The following is a 15,308-nucleotide window of genomic DNA, read 5'->3' on the forward strand; positions in this document are numbered from 1 at the left end:
TTCCCTCCATATGGAGTATGTTTTCCCCCACAGTCTTCCTGGAGAACATTTACACAATTCTTAAGGAACTTCCTCCTTGAAGTCTGGTGAAATCAATCATCTCCTTGTTCTGCGGTCTACTCGGACTGCTACTGTGGGTAAAAGCATCTGTTATACTTTGTTGTATGCATTTGTTGATGTCTTTGCTTCCCCCACTGATACCATGAAGTCCCTGGGGCAGGAACCATGTCTGTTTATATTTATATCCTTAGTGCCTGACACACTGTAGACTCAACATATGTTTGTTGACTGAATATAGAACATACACATTTTGTGAAGATCAGGGTTTCCAATGTGGAACCACTCACCCTTTCCCCATCAGTCCTTTCTTCTCCTGTTCTCTTAGTCTGCCTCCCTTTCTCAAAAGTGTGATATCACTGGTGAGTCCTTGCTCCTCATTTTTTGCCAACTTCTGCTCCGCTGGGTCCTTTTCGTTTTCTTCCTATCAGTCTCTGTTTTCTCCACTGAATTTTGAAGTAGCATTACATCACTCATGAACCACTATGTCAAAATCTAGCTCTTGGGCTTTCCTCTTGCCCCCCTCCTATCCATCCTTCCTACCATGCGATGATTAATTCCCTTAAAACATATCAGGAAAAATGGGACTACATCAAAATAAAAAGCTTCTGTTCAGCAAAGGAAATAGTCAACAAAACAAAAACAACCTACTGAATGGGAGAAGATATTTGCAAATGACACATCTGACAAAGTGCTAGTATCCAAATATATTGATACAACTCAGCACCAAAAAACAAAATAATCCAATGAAAAATGGGCAGAAGACATGAACAGACATTTCTCCAAAAAAAGACAGACAGATGGCCAACAGACACATGAAAAGATGCTCAACCTCACTCATCATCAGGGAAACGCAAATCAAAGCTACAGTGAGATATCACCTCACATCTGTCAGAATGGCTAAAATTAACAACACAAGAACAGCAAGTGTTGGCGAGGATGTGGAGAAAAAGGAACCGTCCTGCACCGTTGATGGGAATGCAAACTGGTGCAGCCACTGTGCACAACAGTATGGAGGTTCCTCAAAAAATTAAAAATAGTATTACCAATGATCCAGTAATTCCACTACTGGGTATTTACCCAAGGAATATGGAAACACTAATTTGAAAAGATACATGCACCCCTATGTTTATTGAAGCATTATTTACAATAGCCAAATTATGGAAGCAGCCCAAATGTCCACTGATAGATGAATGGATAAGGAAGATGTGGTATACACACACACACACACACACACACACACACACAGGAATATTACTCGGCTGTAAAAAAGAATGAAATCTTGCCATTTCAGCAACATGAATGGATCCAGAGGATATGATGCTAAGTGAAATAAGTCAGAGAAAGACAAACACCATATGATTTCACTCTTACGTGGAATTTAAGAAACAAAACAAACAAAGGAAAAAGGAGACAAATCAAGAAGCAGACTCTCGACTACAGAGAGCAAACTGACGGTGACCAGAGGGGAGGTGAGTGGGGGGATGGGGGAAATGGGTGAAGGGGATGAAGAGCACACCTGTTGGATGAGTGCTGAGTAATGTATGGAGGTGTCGAATCACTATATTGTACACCTGGAATTAATGTAACACTGTATGTTAACTATACTGGTATTAAAGAAATATATATTAGGAAAAATCTTCCCTTACTCTTCATCACTCACAGGACAAACCATAGCTCCCCTTGATCCAGCACCATTGCCTTCCAGGTGCTGCATAGATGTTAGGTTAGTGTTGCTTTATTAGTGTCCTGGTAAGGATAAGAAAACTGAGGCTTAGAACCATAACTGACTCAAGGTCACTCAAGTACCAGGAGGAAATGGACCCAGACCTCTGCTTTCCCTGGTAAGCTTGCACCTTGTTTCCTAATTCTCTTCTCTTCCCACCTTCAAGTAAAGATGCCTGTAGTGGAGGCCATGACAATTTTTTTTCTTTTGTCTTTGTTGTAATGCAAGGGCTGGCTTATGCTTTGATGGCCAAGGCATCCACTTCAGAGACTGCGATCTCGCCATCTAGAATGAACACTTAGCTGGCCACAGCCTGGATAAAGAGCCGGGCCACCTCCTCCAACTGAGGCTTCTTTGTTTTACATCTCGTGGCTGATTTTGATAAGTGACCACTGGGGCCACTTGTCTTTTCTCTTCTCTGTGCTTTAAATTCCTGCCTGTATATTTTAAATTCACCAGTAATGCACCTGAGAAACCCTCAGCCTCCAACCTTGACCCCAGTCAGAACAGAACCCCCGTCCAGACGGGCTATCTCTCCACCTGTGACCTCGCTGTGTGGCCCCAGGTGTGCTGTGTAATTTCCAGGTCTTGTAAGTAATAATCCTCTTTTTTTTTTTTTTAAGTTTCCTGATGGTTGTTGCTGAAGGGTGTCTTGCAATCGTAATGAGAACCACAAGGGCTGATCTAGTCATGACATTGGTTTGGAAAGGGTTGTGTGCCAGGTGAGTGCCCCCAGGCATTTCTAGCCCATAGCATTACTGCTGATAGGTTGAGACCTCACAAAAGCATGCCCTGTAGAGAAACCGTGGGGCCTATCCTTGTGTGTCCTTCACTGTCTTCCAGAAAGACCATGTGCTGCTATGCTGGGTCTTGGCTCTCACTGATCCCCTTTCCAGAATGCTCCCTCCCCAGCCCCCAGCCCCATTTCTGGACACTTGCCAAATTTCCACCCCTCCTTCATGCTCATGCAACTCTCGCTTCTTCCAGGAAGCCTGACTGGTTATACCATCGGGGATATCACGACCCTTTGATGGTTTCTTCCCGAAGGTCCTGGTTGCCTGAACTCAGCATAAGCCCAGCAAGAGCAGCTGCTCTGCACCCCATCAGCCAGCACAGGGCAGGTTCCCACAAATGCTTCTTGTCCTTGAGGGTTTCCTGTTCATCTCATAGCTGACTATTCGCTCACTTGATCTCTGGGTCCCCCCCCCCGCCCCGCTTTACTGAGATTTATTGTGCAAGTTTGAGGTGTATAACGTGATGGTCTGATACATGTATACATTGCAAAGTGATCACTGCAGGAGGGTTGGTAAACACCTCCCTCACCTCACATAATTACCATTTCCTTTCTATGGTGAGAACATTTAAGATCTACTCTTTTTGCAGCTTTGAAGTCTATAATGCAGTTGTCACCATGCTGTACATCAGGTCTCCAGAGCTTACTCTCCTTATAACTGGCACTTTGTGCCCATTGACCGACATCCCCCATCTCCTTGCCTCCAGCCCCTGGGAACCAGCATGCTACAATCCATTTCTACAGGATTGGCTATTTATTTATTTATTTATTAAAGGTTTTATTTATTTATTTGACAGAGAGAGAGACAGCCAGCGAGAGAGGGAACACAAGCAGGGAGAGTGAGAGAGGAAGAAGCTGGCTCCCAGCAGAGGAGCCTGATGCGGGGCTCGATTCCAGAATGCCGGCATCACGCCCTGAGCCAAAGGCAGATGCTTAATGACGAAACCACCCAGGCGCCCCCAGGAGTGGCTTTTTAAAATTCCACATGTAGGGGCGCCTGGGTGGCACAGTCGTTAAGCGTCTGCCTTCGGCTCAGGGTGTGATCCCGGCGTTATGGGATCGAGTCCCACATCAGGCTCCTCTGCTAGGAGCCTGCTTCTTCCTCTCCCACTCCCCCTGCTTGTGTTCCCTCTCTCGCTGGCTGTCTCTCTCTGTCGAATAAATAAATAAAATCTTTAAAAAAATAAAAATAAAATAAAATAAAATTCCACATGTAAGTGATAGCATACAGTATTTGTCTTTCTTGGTCTGCCTTATTTAACTTAGGATATTGTCCTCAAATTCCATCCACATTGCCACCAATGACAAGATTTCGTTCTTTTTTAAGGCCGAGTAATATTCCATTGCACGAAAACCGGGGATGTACTGTATGGTGACTAACATAATATAATAAAAAATCATTATAAAAAAAAATATTCCATTGCACGTGTGTGTGTGTGTGTGTGTGTGTGTGTTCATACACTACATCTTCCTCATCCACTCACCCACAGGGCGACATTTAGGCTGCTTCCATGTCTTGGCTGCATGACCACAGGGGTATAAATATCGCTTCAAAATTCTAATTTCATTTCCTGAGGCTATGTACCCAGAAGTGGGATTGCTAGGTCACAGGGTAGTCCTGATTTTATGAGGACCCTCCACCCTGTTTTCCATAGTGGCTGCACCAATTTACATTCCCACCAAGAGTGTACAAAGGTTCCATTTTCTCTGTATCCTCGTCAGCGTTTATTAGGTCTTGCCTTTCCTCACCACCCCAGCTTTATTGATGTATAATTGACAAATAATTATAAGATATTTAAAGTGTATGCGTGATGATTTGATATGCATATATGTTGTGAAGGGGTTCCCCCCAACAAGTTAAGTAACACACCCGTCACCTCACATAGGGCATTATGCTAAGTGAAATAAACCAGACAGAGAAAGGTAAATACTCTTTGCTATCACTCATATGTGCAATCTAAAAAAAAAGTTGAGCCCACAGAAATAAAAGAGTAAAAAGGTGGTTGGCAGGGACTGAGGAGTGGGGGAAATAGGAAGAGGTTGGTGAAAGGGTCAAACTTTCAGGTCCAAGATCAATCAGGTCTGAGGATCTAGTGTATAACACGGTGACTACAGGTGATAACACTGTGGTGTATAACTGAAATTTGCTAACAGTAGAACTTAAATGTTCTCACCCTCCCAACAAAAAAACCCCAAATCCCAAACAAAAAAGCCCACGTTGATCTTTGAATAAGCCCTAACAAGAGCGAGTCATTGGGAAGGTGACCTAGAGCTGGGGCTGGTGACCGGGTGCCAGGGACGAAGACGCGAGCACACAGGTCCTGGACCCTTGTTCTGCGCTAGGTTCTATTCTAAACCCTTCACAGGGATTGTAAATTCAATCCTCACAATAATCCCTTGAGGGAAGAACTATTATTAGCCTCACTTACAGATGAGGAAACTGAGGCACAGAGAGATTTTTTTTTTCTTTTAAGAAATTAGTCAGATGGTTGCTACATGTATGGTGAGCAGAGAGCATAATGGAAAGATGTTGAATCACTAGGTCATACGCTTGAAACTAATGTAACATTGTGTGTCGACTATACTAAAAAAAAAAAAAAAAGAACTCTGCCCACGATCACACAGTGAATGGCAGATGAGGAGCCAGGAGTCTTGGCTGAGTCCAATCTAAACAGCTGGGGAGCTCCCGTTCCTGCGTAGGTTTACTCATTACAGACGAATAATGATAACCGCCGCTTATTGGGTACTAAATATGTGCAATATATTATTCTAAGCACTTTAGATGCCTTGTTTCACTTTAATCCTTTCCCAAAAAGAAAAAAAAATTCAATGAAGCCAGTATTATGACTCACATTTCACAGGTGAGGAAATAGATGTTCAGAGAAAGTTAACTTGCTCAAGGTCACACAGTAAGTAAGATGCAGAGCGGGGACCTGAGCCCAGGTCTGTCCGACTCCAAAGTGCATACTCATCACCGTCCCATCCCGCTGCCTCTGCTGTCACAAGATCTCAGAATTAGAAGAGCCGCCCTTAGAATCTCCTACTTGATGCGGCAGTTGTTCTGATAATCTCTGACAGAGGATCTTCCCAGCCCAGTTTGAATGCTTCCAGGGGTGGGGAGCTCACTGCCTCCTGGGGCAGTCCACCTGTGGTTGCACAGGGCTGATTGCCAGAGAACTCTTTTTTTCCAACGACCGCAAGAAGTCAGTCTCCCTCAGTCCCCAGAAAGCCCCTTCCAGAACTGCCTCTATCCCCGTCCTTCAGGACAGACTGTGTGTTCCTCCAGCTATGCTCTGGGAAGATGGAGTCAAATCTCCTGAGCCAGAGAGGGGCTAACTGGCCCAAAGTTGTGCAGTGGGGGTGGGGAATCAGGATGTAGCAGGCATCCCTGGGAAGAGATGTTCTGGGTCTTTCATCTGAAGTGGTTTCTGATCTGTCTGGCTGAGCGATTGCCTGGAGCCATTCCCGTTTAATGTTCGTGTAGATTCCAGGCTGGGCTATCGCAGGAGTAAATCACCCGGGCCTGACTTAGCCCCCCACCCAATTCCAGCCCCCAGGACACGTAGCTCCCTGGTCTCCATGGCAACAGGGCCATCTGCTTCACAAAGCATCCTAGGCCAGGAGAAGTTCATTCTGTCCCAACTCTGCTAAGTTATGGTTAGTGCAGGAAGAAGCGGGAGAAAGGAGCCTCTGGGGAGGAGAGTGGGCTTTTGTAGTTCCCCATGATTCCATTTAGAACAAGGCAGCGACGTGTCAGAGCCGGAAGAGCCTGTAGAGGTCCACTGGCCCAACACCCTCATTTTATGTATAGAAACTGGCTAGAGTGGCGCCTGGGTGGCGCAGTCGTTAAGCGTCTGCCTTTGGCTCAGGGCGAGATCCCGGCGTTATGGGATCGAGCCCCATATCAGGCTCCTCCGCTATGAGCCTGCTTCTTCCTTTCCCACTCCCCCTGCTTGTGTTCCCTCTCCCGCTGGCTGTCTCTCTCTGTCAAATAAATAAATAAAATCTTTAAAAAAAAAAAAAGAAAAGAAAAGAAACTGGCTAGAGAGAGGAAAGTGGGTGTCACGCAGCATGTTAGGGACAAAGCTGGGGCTAGCAGGTAACCAATAAACATTTGCTGAATGAATGAATCGTAGAATCGTAAAGAGTTGGAGGCCGCCAACAGATTATACCAAAATTCTCATCCAGTGCATGCAAGTGTCCAGAAATTACACTCTACAACAGATGGTCATCCAAACTGTGCTTGAATGCTTGAATTGTGCTCCATCACTATCTTAACTGCTTCCATTACTGGACACTTTGAATTTAAAGCTTCTTCTCCATACTGAGTTGAAGCCTGACTGCCTGTCAATTTACCCATGGGTTGTTGATTCTGTCCTTTGGAGCCACGAAGAGTCCAACCCTTCACGGGTGTTGTCTTGTTTGACTAGCTCTGGGGGGACATCTGAGAAGAGGTGTTTCTTCATCTTCTAGGGGCCTCAGGGGTGAAATAATTGACCAGAGGTAGAGTGAGAGCTAGTTAAGAGTGCCCTGGCCCTTAGGTGTCTTTTATCTCCTCTGGGTGCTTCCTATTTTCCTCCCGTCTGGTGGGCTGGCCCAGCCCATTTCTTGTCTGTACCATCTGTGGAGTGACTTTCTGAGCTGCCTCTCTTGCCTCCACCCCCTCCCGCTGCCTGCCCCCACCTCCCAGGGACCTACCATCTCTGTAAGGCAAGAAAACAGCCCCCTGCCCGACCTCGGGCCCAGGCCTTGTGACTCGGTGGAGATGGTGTCCCGTCCTGAGTCTGCAACCCAGCCCCTCCCTCCTCAGCTCCTCCACAACCACTTCAGCAGCACCGTGATCCCCATCCCCAACCCGCAGTGTGGAGGCTGGAGAAAGGCAGAAGGGCCAGGGCATCACTCATCTTCCTGCTCTGGAGACTCTGTTCTGTAATTTGGGGGGAGCTATTAAGCTCCTCCAAACATTTCTGTTTCCCTTCTCAATGCCCCTAGTGCCTTGTATTTCCTGCAAGAAGCTCCACGTGGGGCAGGGTTTGAGGGGGTAGGCTGCCGGCCACAGTTCCAGAAGGGGGGGTCACCTTGGCAGATGGGGACAAAGGAATGAGTGCCGCAGGAGGCAGAGTTAGGGCTGAGAAAGGGGTAGTAGAAGGTGATTTTGGGAGACCCTCCCCTTTCCTTCCTTCCCACGCATCTTAAATTCTGCCCCTTCCTTCTATTCTTCCAGTTAGGCTGCAAAGCTCAGAACGTTAACAGACCATCCCTTCCCAGACCTCAAAATGAGGCCGAATGCCTTCAGGTGGATTGATATCTGGATTCCCTCCCCCTTAACGGGGAGCTTGCTTTCCACCGCAGGGGGCAGTGGTTTAGCCAATCAGTGCAGGCATGCAAATGAGAGAATCCTGAGTAGCCTTTTCCCTGGCCATTCATCAGCAGAGTTTCATCCTCAGCTCTAGAATTGGTCCATCACCAGACTGAGCTTGGGAGTTCAGGCTGTTATTTTCTTTAATAACTGGGGCAGTGGGCAGGGGAGGGAACACAAGAGTAGATAATTAGAACACACACACACTTTCAGTTTACTTTGGAATGCATTATGTCACAATTTTACATCCTGTTTGACTTCAAATAATGCGACAATTAGTTGATTTTTGTTCGATGGTGTGGGGGACTGGGAGAGGGTTGAGAAGGGCCGATGTGGAGAAACATGGGAGGCATATGGTAGCTACCACCGCCACCCGTACCCAGTCACACTTCCCTACATTATGTCCTGTCTCCTTTCTGATTGGTGTCAGACCCCTCTCCGTTGCCCCCTCCCTCAGATATGTTCACTGAGACCGCTCCAACATTTAGCACCAAGGCCTCCGGTGGGCCCTGAGTGGGGCTCTGTGTGCACAGACCAGACATGAAGATGGATTGTTCCCCGCAATAAATATCGACTGATTCATAAATCTGGTTGCCAGATTCAATCAAAGTCGCTGCCTGCATAATCCAGGAGCGTAAGACGCCAGCTAATTCTGTGCTGGGCCGGCTGATTCCCAGCGGAAGATGTATAAACGTCAATGTCTCTTAGCTCCCTGCAACCTGGAGGCTATGTGCTGGGGCTGGGGAGAGCAAATTTTCCCAGCCGAAGGGGCAGGTGGTGAAGACACAGTGAGCCAAGGGGCAGAAAGTTCTGCAGGGCAGGACTGCCACTGTTTCTCCCTCACCGTTCCCCGGCCTCCTCAACTCGAACCTGTCTCTACAGCAACCACTGTCAGGCTGAACCTAGGGAATGCTGAACATCTGGACGAGAAGCACAACCCGCCAGCCCATCACTCAGATGCCTCTAAATACCTAGAGCTTTGTACTGAAAAAAAAAAACACCCAAAACCAAACCACCTTGACAATGATGATTTTTCACTTTTCATCCAGATGTTGGATGTCAGGTAAATACAGCCTTGGGGGCCCTTAATTGCTCTTTCCTAGAACCCCCTCGTATTGACATGGGGTCCCACAGCCCCTGTGAGGAATTTAATAGAAGGGAGAAGGCGGTTGTTCTTGCTGGCACAGTCTTTTCAGGTGCTTTGGGGAGGTTTCTTCTTGTACTTGTGGCTGGCTTTGTGGCTAGTGCGGCTGGGGTTGTTTGAGGGGGAGATGGAGGGGACCCACCCCATCTCCCCTCCCACACCCCTCCAGCACTTGGACCCAGCCCCCACTCACCTTCGCTCTCACACATTCCCACGTGGGGCACCCTTTCATTTTCCTGCTTCATGCAGCCCTTCTGCTCTCATTCTCTTCTGGACTCAGAGTCAATAATCCAAACTGCTCTCTCCTCCCCTGCCTATTACAGGAGTGACTCCAAGAAACCAGGCCTGCCCTGCCCGGCCATGGGCAAAGCTGGGTTCCCTTTGCTCCTGATGGAGGAGAGGCAGGTCCGGGAGGGTACGGGAGCCGGGCGTGGTCAGGCCAGGGGCTTGGGGACCGCCTGTAGTAGGTCCAGCTGCTAAGAACGTGGGCTAGGCTGCCAGACGCTCTGGGCTCTCATCCCCGCTTTGCCACCAGCTCTGTGGCCTGAGGCAGTCCCCTGAGCCTCAGTGTTCTCATCTGTAAGATTGGGTTGGTAACAGTGCCTGCCTCACAGGATCGTTGTGGGGTGAAGGCAGTCAATGCGCCAATGAGCTGGAGCAGTCACCAGAACAGGACGCGCGTTCCGGCGTGGGTGGGGGCTTCTGCCCTGGGCGGGGTCCTTGGCATCCCATTCTACCAAGCGTGTGGGGCAGCAGGAGTGCGCAGGTCCCTGGCTGGTGCACGGAGGCTGCAAAAATCAGTCAGATAGAGTCCCCGTCATGCTCCTCCATGATGTCCATAACGACTGCAGCCAAGGGACAGAGGGTGGGGCTGGGGCAAGTGTTCCAACCGTTTGGAGAGTCAGGGAAGGTCTCATGGAGGGAGGGGAGATGGCTTTTGGCTGGGTCCCCAGAGGATGAGTGAGTCACTGTGACTGGCATAGGAGGGCACTTGAGGAGGGGGCACTAGCGTGAGCAACAGCACAGAGGTGGGAAAGCACAGGGTCTGGAGAACAGACGATGAGAAAGGGAGCTGAACTGGGAAAGGGAAGGTGATGCTAAATCGTGGAGGCCCTTGGCTGCTCCTTGAGGGACCGTGCCTGAACCCATAGGCAGCGGGAGCCATTGAAGGATCTGGGGGAGGGGAAATCAGAGCCGTGTGGTGTGAGGTGTGATGGCGGGAGAGAAGGGCGCGAGACTGCAGAGGTGGTGGGGTGTCAGGCCTGGGCGAGGCCACGTGGAATGGATAGCGACCCCACGTAAGGTGAAGGGTGGCTTCCAGAGAGCTGGCATGCACCACCAGGAAAGAGGGTGTGGGCAGCGGGGCGGGACACACCGTGTCTCTTTGGTGGTTACTCAGTTTCCCTCCGGGGAACGGGAGCAGCCACCTCCTCAGCAGGTGGTCGTGGAATTTGGAACAAAACCCTCCTAAATCCACAGAACGTTAGAGCTGGAGACACCCAGGGAGGCCACATGGTGCAGCCCTTTCTTTTCTGGGTGCCCAAATGAGGTCTCCAGAAGGTGGGGAGCCGTTCCAGTGCCACCTTGCTGGTGAGGGGCAGAGCAGGGGTCCACTGCGGCTCCCGCCCCTGGCCCAGCCGCTTACATGCCGTTAAAACCGCGTCAGTCCCTCAGAGGCGGGCCGGGCTGGACTGCCCACCAGGCACCAGCAAGGCACGCGGGGGGGCAAACTGAGCGCAGCGCTGGCCCCCCTTCCACGAGCCCGCACTGCGGCAGGAGAGAGACCGGTGCATTCACATCCACACGTGGGATCCGTGCGGCAAGAATTTCAACAGCAGGAGGTGCTGCCGCGTTCCAGCAACTGCGAGATATTCTAGGCAACGCGAGCTCTGCGCTCACCCCCTCTGCTTTCCTGTCAGTCTCTGGCTGCCTGTTGACTCTGAATATCTTTTTCTAAATTTTCCCCTCTCATTTCCCTCCCTCCCTCCCTCCCACTCACCTTCCGTGGCTGGTCTGGACCCTCCCGATGGATCGAATAGAAGCGTATGCTGCGGTCGGGGGAAATGTGTGGCTGTAATGACCAGGATAATTGGGACCACCCAGCGGAAATGTCCCGCCTGGCCTGGCCTGGCTCCCGCTGCCCTCACTCACACACTTGTTCGCAGTTGGCTGGTTTTACAGGTGCCTGGGTGTGACATCTTCTCGTCGTTTCCGAACACCAACCCAGACTGTGGCCCAGGTGGTGCTGGCTCCCACCTTCAGAAGGTGAGGGATCCGGGATGGTGTACACGTGCACCAGGCACGTGAGATGCTCCGGGGATAAAGCAAGCCGGACAAAATCCCTGCCCTCCCAGAGCGCGTGGGGGACAGACTAACACATACATACATTAGGACAAAATATATCGTACTAAACGGCCGGAGGTATTAAGGAGAAAAGACAAGGAAGGGGGGTTAGGCCATGGTGGGGCTGACTTGCAATTCTAGCTGGTGTTGCTGGGGGTGGGTGCTCTCTGAGAAGATGATGTTTGAGTCAAGACCAGAAGAAAGTGAGCCAACCATGTGACGTCTGAAGGACATGCGGGCAGAGGGAACTGCAATTGCGAAGGCCCAGAGGCAGGACTGAGCCTGGGGTGTCTGACGAATGGGGAGGTGGCCCATATGGCGGGGGAGGGGTGAGCATCAAGGACAGAAGTAGGATGGGAGGTCAGCGAGGTCACAGGGCCTGGGTTATGCAGGTCCCTGGCAGCCAGCACAGGACTGTGGGCTTTTCCTCTGGCTGAGCTCCTGGGGGAATCCTCCTAAGACCCAAGCCCTGAAGAAGAGCAGCTGCCCTGTTCTATCGCCAAGAGCCTCCGCCTCCTCCCCTTCCTCCTCCCCCTATCCAGGACTTTCTGGGATGGGGGCTGGTCCTTCTGTGCTCTTGGCACAGTGCGCGCATTTCCATCTAGTCTACACGCCTGTTCTGGGGGTGTCCAGATGCCTTGGCCTTGGGGAAGCTGGGCTGTCCATACAGGCAGGGCGAGCCTCAGCGGGGAGAGAAGAAAGGCCAGATCCCAGGCGAACGTCTGATCTGCGGGTGCTGCGGGCTGGGGTCCTCCTTGGCTGCAAGCAAGGTCAGCTGTCTGCCGGCCTGCTCGGACCTAGCGCTTGGGACACAGAGTGTTGTTTTTTAGTGGATGAGATGATCCCCCAGCCCTACTCTGACCCTCTCCACCTGGCTCCTTCCCGGCTTGTGGGGTTTTCAAAAATCGGATCCAAGGGTAGTATTAGGAAGAGTGTGGGCTCTGAGGCCAGACAGCTTGCAGTTCTCGATCTACCATATACCTGCTGTGTGATCTTGAACAAGTGGCTCAGCTCCTCTGAGCCTCAGTTTCCTCCTCTGTAGAGCGGGCAGGTGGAATGGTGCCGACCTCCTGGGGCTGCGGGAGGGCGGGATATGACGATCGTGCTGGCATGTAGCAAGCTTTTGTTATGGCAGCAGCCAGAACACGGGTAGATCCTGGAGTCCTGGCCTCACTTGGGGGGTCAGGGTGGCAGAGGCACCGGAGCCACTATTTCTCAGTGCCCAAGGCCCTGCTTGGGGCCCAGGGAGCGCTGGAGGTGGCTGTGAGTCTCTCGCTGTGGATCACCCAGGGACTGTCCTCATAATTGTGCCGCTCTCCGTGTGGCTTCTGCCTTCTCTCAGGTGCCATTTGCTCGTCCAGTTACCTCCTGCTTTTCTCTTTAAGTGCATGGTTTCTGCAGGTTATAAAAAATGACCATTTGCAGCAGAGGGAGGAGAGAGAAATCCACACGAGGGGCCTCAGGAAACGTGGGTTCTCACCCTACCTGTGCGGTGTGGCCTTGGACGGGTCACCTCTCCTCCCTGAGTCTGAGCAATCAGCAATCATTTCTAGAAAAGTTCCAGCTTGGCCCAGAGGATCAGGGGTCCCTCTGGCTGGGAAAAAAATCTATTCTGAGGATCGAAAAATAAATCAAACCCAAGTTCTAGTGCCAAAGTTGAAAGCCTCTCATCTGTGAAAAGAGGGTTTAAATTACCCTGTGTTTAAAAAAGAAGAGAGAGGGAAAAAATTAATGGGGCTTAGAATGGAAAGTCCAAGTGCAACCTGCTCCGTGGGCAAAGGGGGTGAGAGCGGGCAGGGTTATTATCTTCAGCATCTGAGCTTTTGGAATCTGTAATCTCTGATTTAAAAAGTTGTGCAGGTGTAGGGAGGGGGTGGGGGAGTTCCAGATTAGGTGTTAGAAGGGGAGGAGGTAGGCCCCAGAGTGGGAAACTGGGGAAGATGGGGGGCGGGGGACAGCTGGAAGGATCGGGCCAAGTATGGCTGGTCTGAGGGTGAGGGTGGCTTGGAGGCTGGGCTGGTGAGAAATTTTCTCAACCTAGAGAAGCAGTAAGGTTTGTTGAGGAAAAGCCTGGCAAATGGCTTTTGTCAGTGAGGTAGCCTCACAGGCCTGAGTCATCATAATTTGCATTTGCTTCCCCCTATAGAATTTACTCCAAAGTCAGTGCTCACCACTGGGGTCAAGGTGTGGGCTGGCACGAAGGGTGCAATTTGGGGCCAGGCAGGACCAAATCGGGCTGTGTGGGGAGAGCCTGGGCAGGCCAGGAGTGAGTCTTTGGCTGTGGCCATGGTGTAGGAGGTGGGGAATGGGGCCATCTCAAGTGTTTAGGGGACAAGGGGGCTTAGCCAACTGGAGGACTGGAGGCATCACATAACCTGGTGTGGACCACCAAGGGCAAAGATCTGTGGGCAGGGTGTTCTAGGTGGAGGGATGACATGAGTCAAGGCTGAGAGGCGGGCAAGTACAGGTCTGTTGGAGGAACAGGAAGGGGCCCAAAGTCAGCCATTGCTTCTAGGCCCATTGCTCATTCTAGAGACCCAGGACCTTCTGACAGGACAGTCTTATGTCTAGGGAACTCCAGCTCTTGTTGGCACAGCTGACGGGATTGCGGTATGCTGAGCCAATCAGAGAGCCCTGCTCCTGGGAATTGGGAATTTGGACTCAGAACTAGTCAGCTGCGTGGTGGGGAGGTGAGCTGACAGGAAGCTCGTCATGGGAGCAGGGATTGGGGGCAGACCAGGTAAAGCCGCCTGCTGGTCCAGGTGATGGGGCCGTGAGTAAGCAGAGAAAGCTGGCGTGCAACAAAGAGCAGCGGAGCGTAGCCGAGAGCGGAGAGAAGCCTATACAGACCCTGGAGACCCCACACCAGGTGTCCTGTTCTGCTTCCATTTAACTCCTGTGCGTTAGTACCAGTGGGTTTATGTTCCTGGCCACCAGCGACCCCTGGGCGGGGACCCCTGGCCTGCTGCAGGATGGAGCATGTGTGCTGGGAAGGTGGCAGGTGTTAGAGAGGAGTCTGAGGTGCTGGGGGCCAGGTCGGGCAGGGTTTTGGACGGCGGGCTTCCAGATCCCATGTAACTTTGTAGTCGCATGTAGACAGGGGGTCACTGAAGTTTTCAAGTGCCTTGGAAGCCCAAATGTAGTGGAAGGGAAGGGGACATGTGGACCCTGCAGTGAAGGCCGAGTGTCCCCGGACAGAGAGCCTCCAGGGCAGGAGGCAGCTCAGAAATTCTTGCCGTGTGCCCCTTGCAAGGCGCGGGCCCAGATCCCCAGTGGATGAAGGAGGCACCTTCTGTCAGTTTCCCTAGCATGCTCCCTCCCCCCATCACTGGCAGTCTCGAGGAGCCTGCCCCCACACCCACACTCCCAGTGACCACAAGCTGTCCACGGGTTCATGCCTGCCTGGCCCAGCCCACAAAAACAAGAGTCCTCCAGCTCCCAGCACAGTGGTGTCACAAAAGCCCAGCATCTGGATTCTGACAATCTGGGCTCCGATTCTGGCTCATACTTGACAGCTGTGTGACTTTGAGCAAACCCCTTAGCCTCTCTGAGCTGCAGGGACCTCATCTATAAATCACCATTGATAATCCTCCCACCTGGAGTTGTCCTGAGAATTAAATGAGGCACGAATGTAAGAGGTCCAGTGAGTGCCTGGCACGCTGTGCGTACCCAGAACTCCCTTTCCTCCCTTCGCCTTCCTCCTGCAGAGGGTAGGGCTGGTCACATCTACACTGCTGTAATCCCTGTGCTGTAGAGTCCAAGAAGGTCTCCCCTCTCCAATGACGAGGGCACGCCTGGCACTTCCGAAGTGTTTAATATGTGCTCATTGAATTAATGAATGTGTGTAGAAATGATTCCCAGAGATCTTGTTCCTGGAATCTGGAGG

This window comes from Ursus arctos, unplaced genomic scaffold (genome assembly GCF_023065955.2).
Source record: "Ursus arctos isolate Adak ecotype North America unplaced genomic scaffold, UrsArc2.0 scaffold_24, whole genome shotgun sequence".
NCBI lineage: Eukaryota > Metazoa > Chordata > Mammalia > Carnivora > Ursidae > Ursus > Ursus arctos.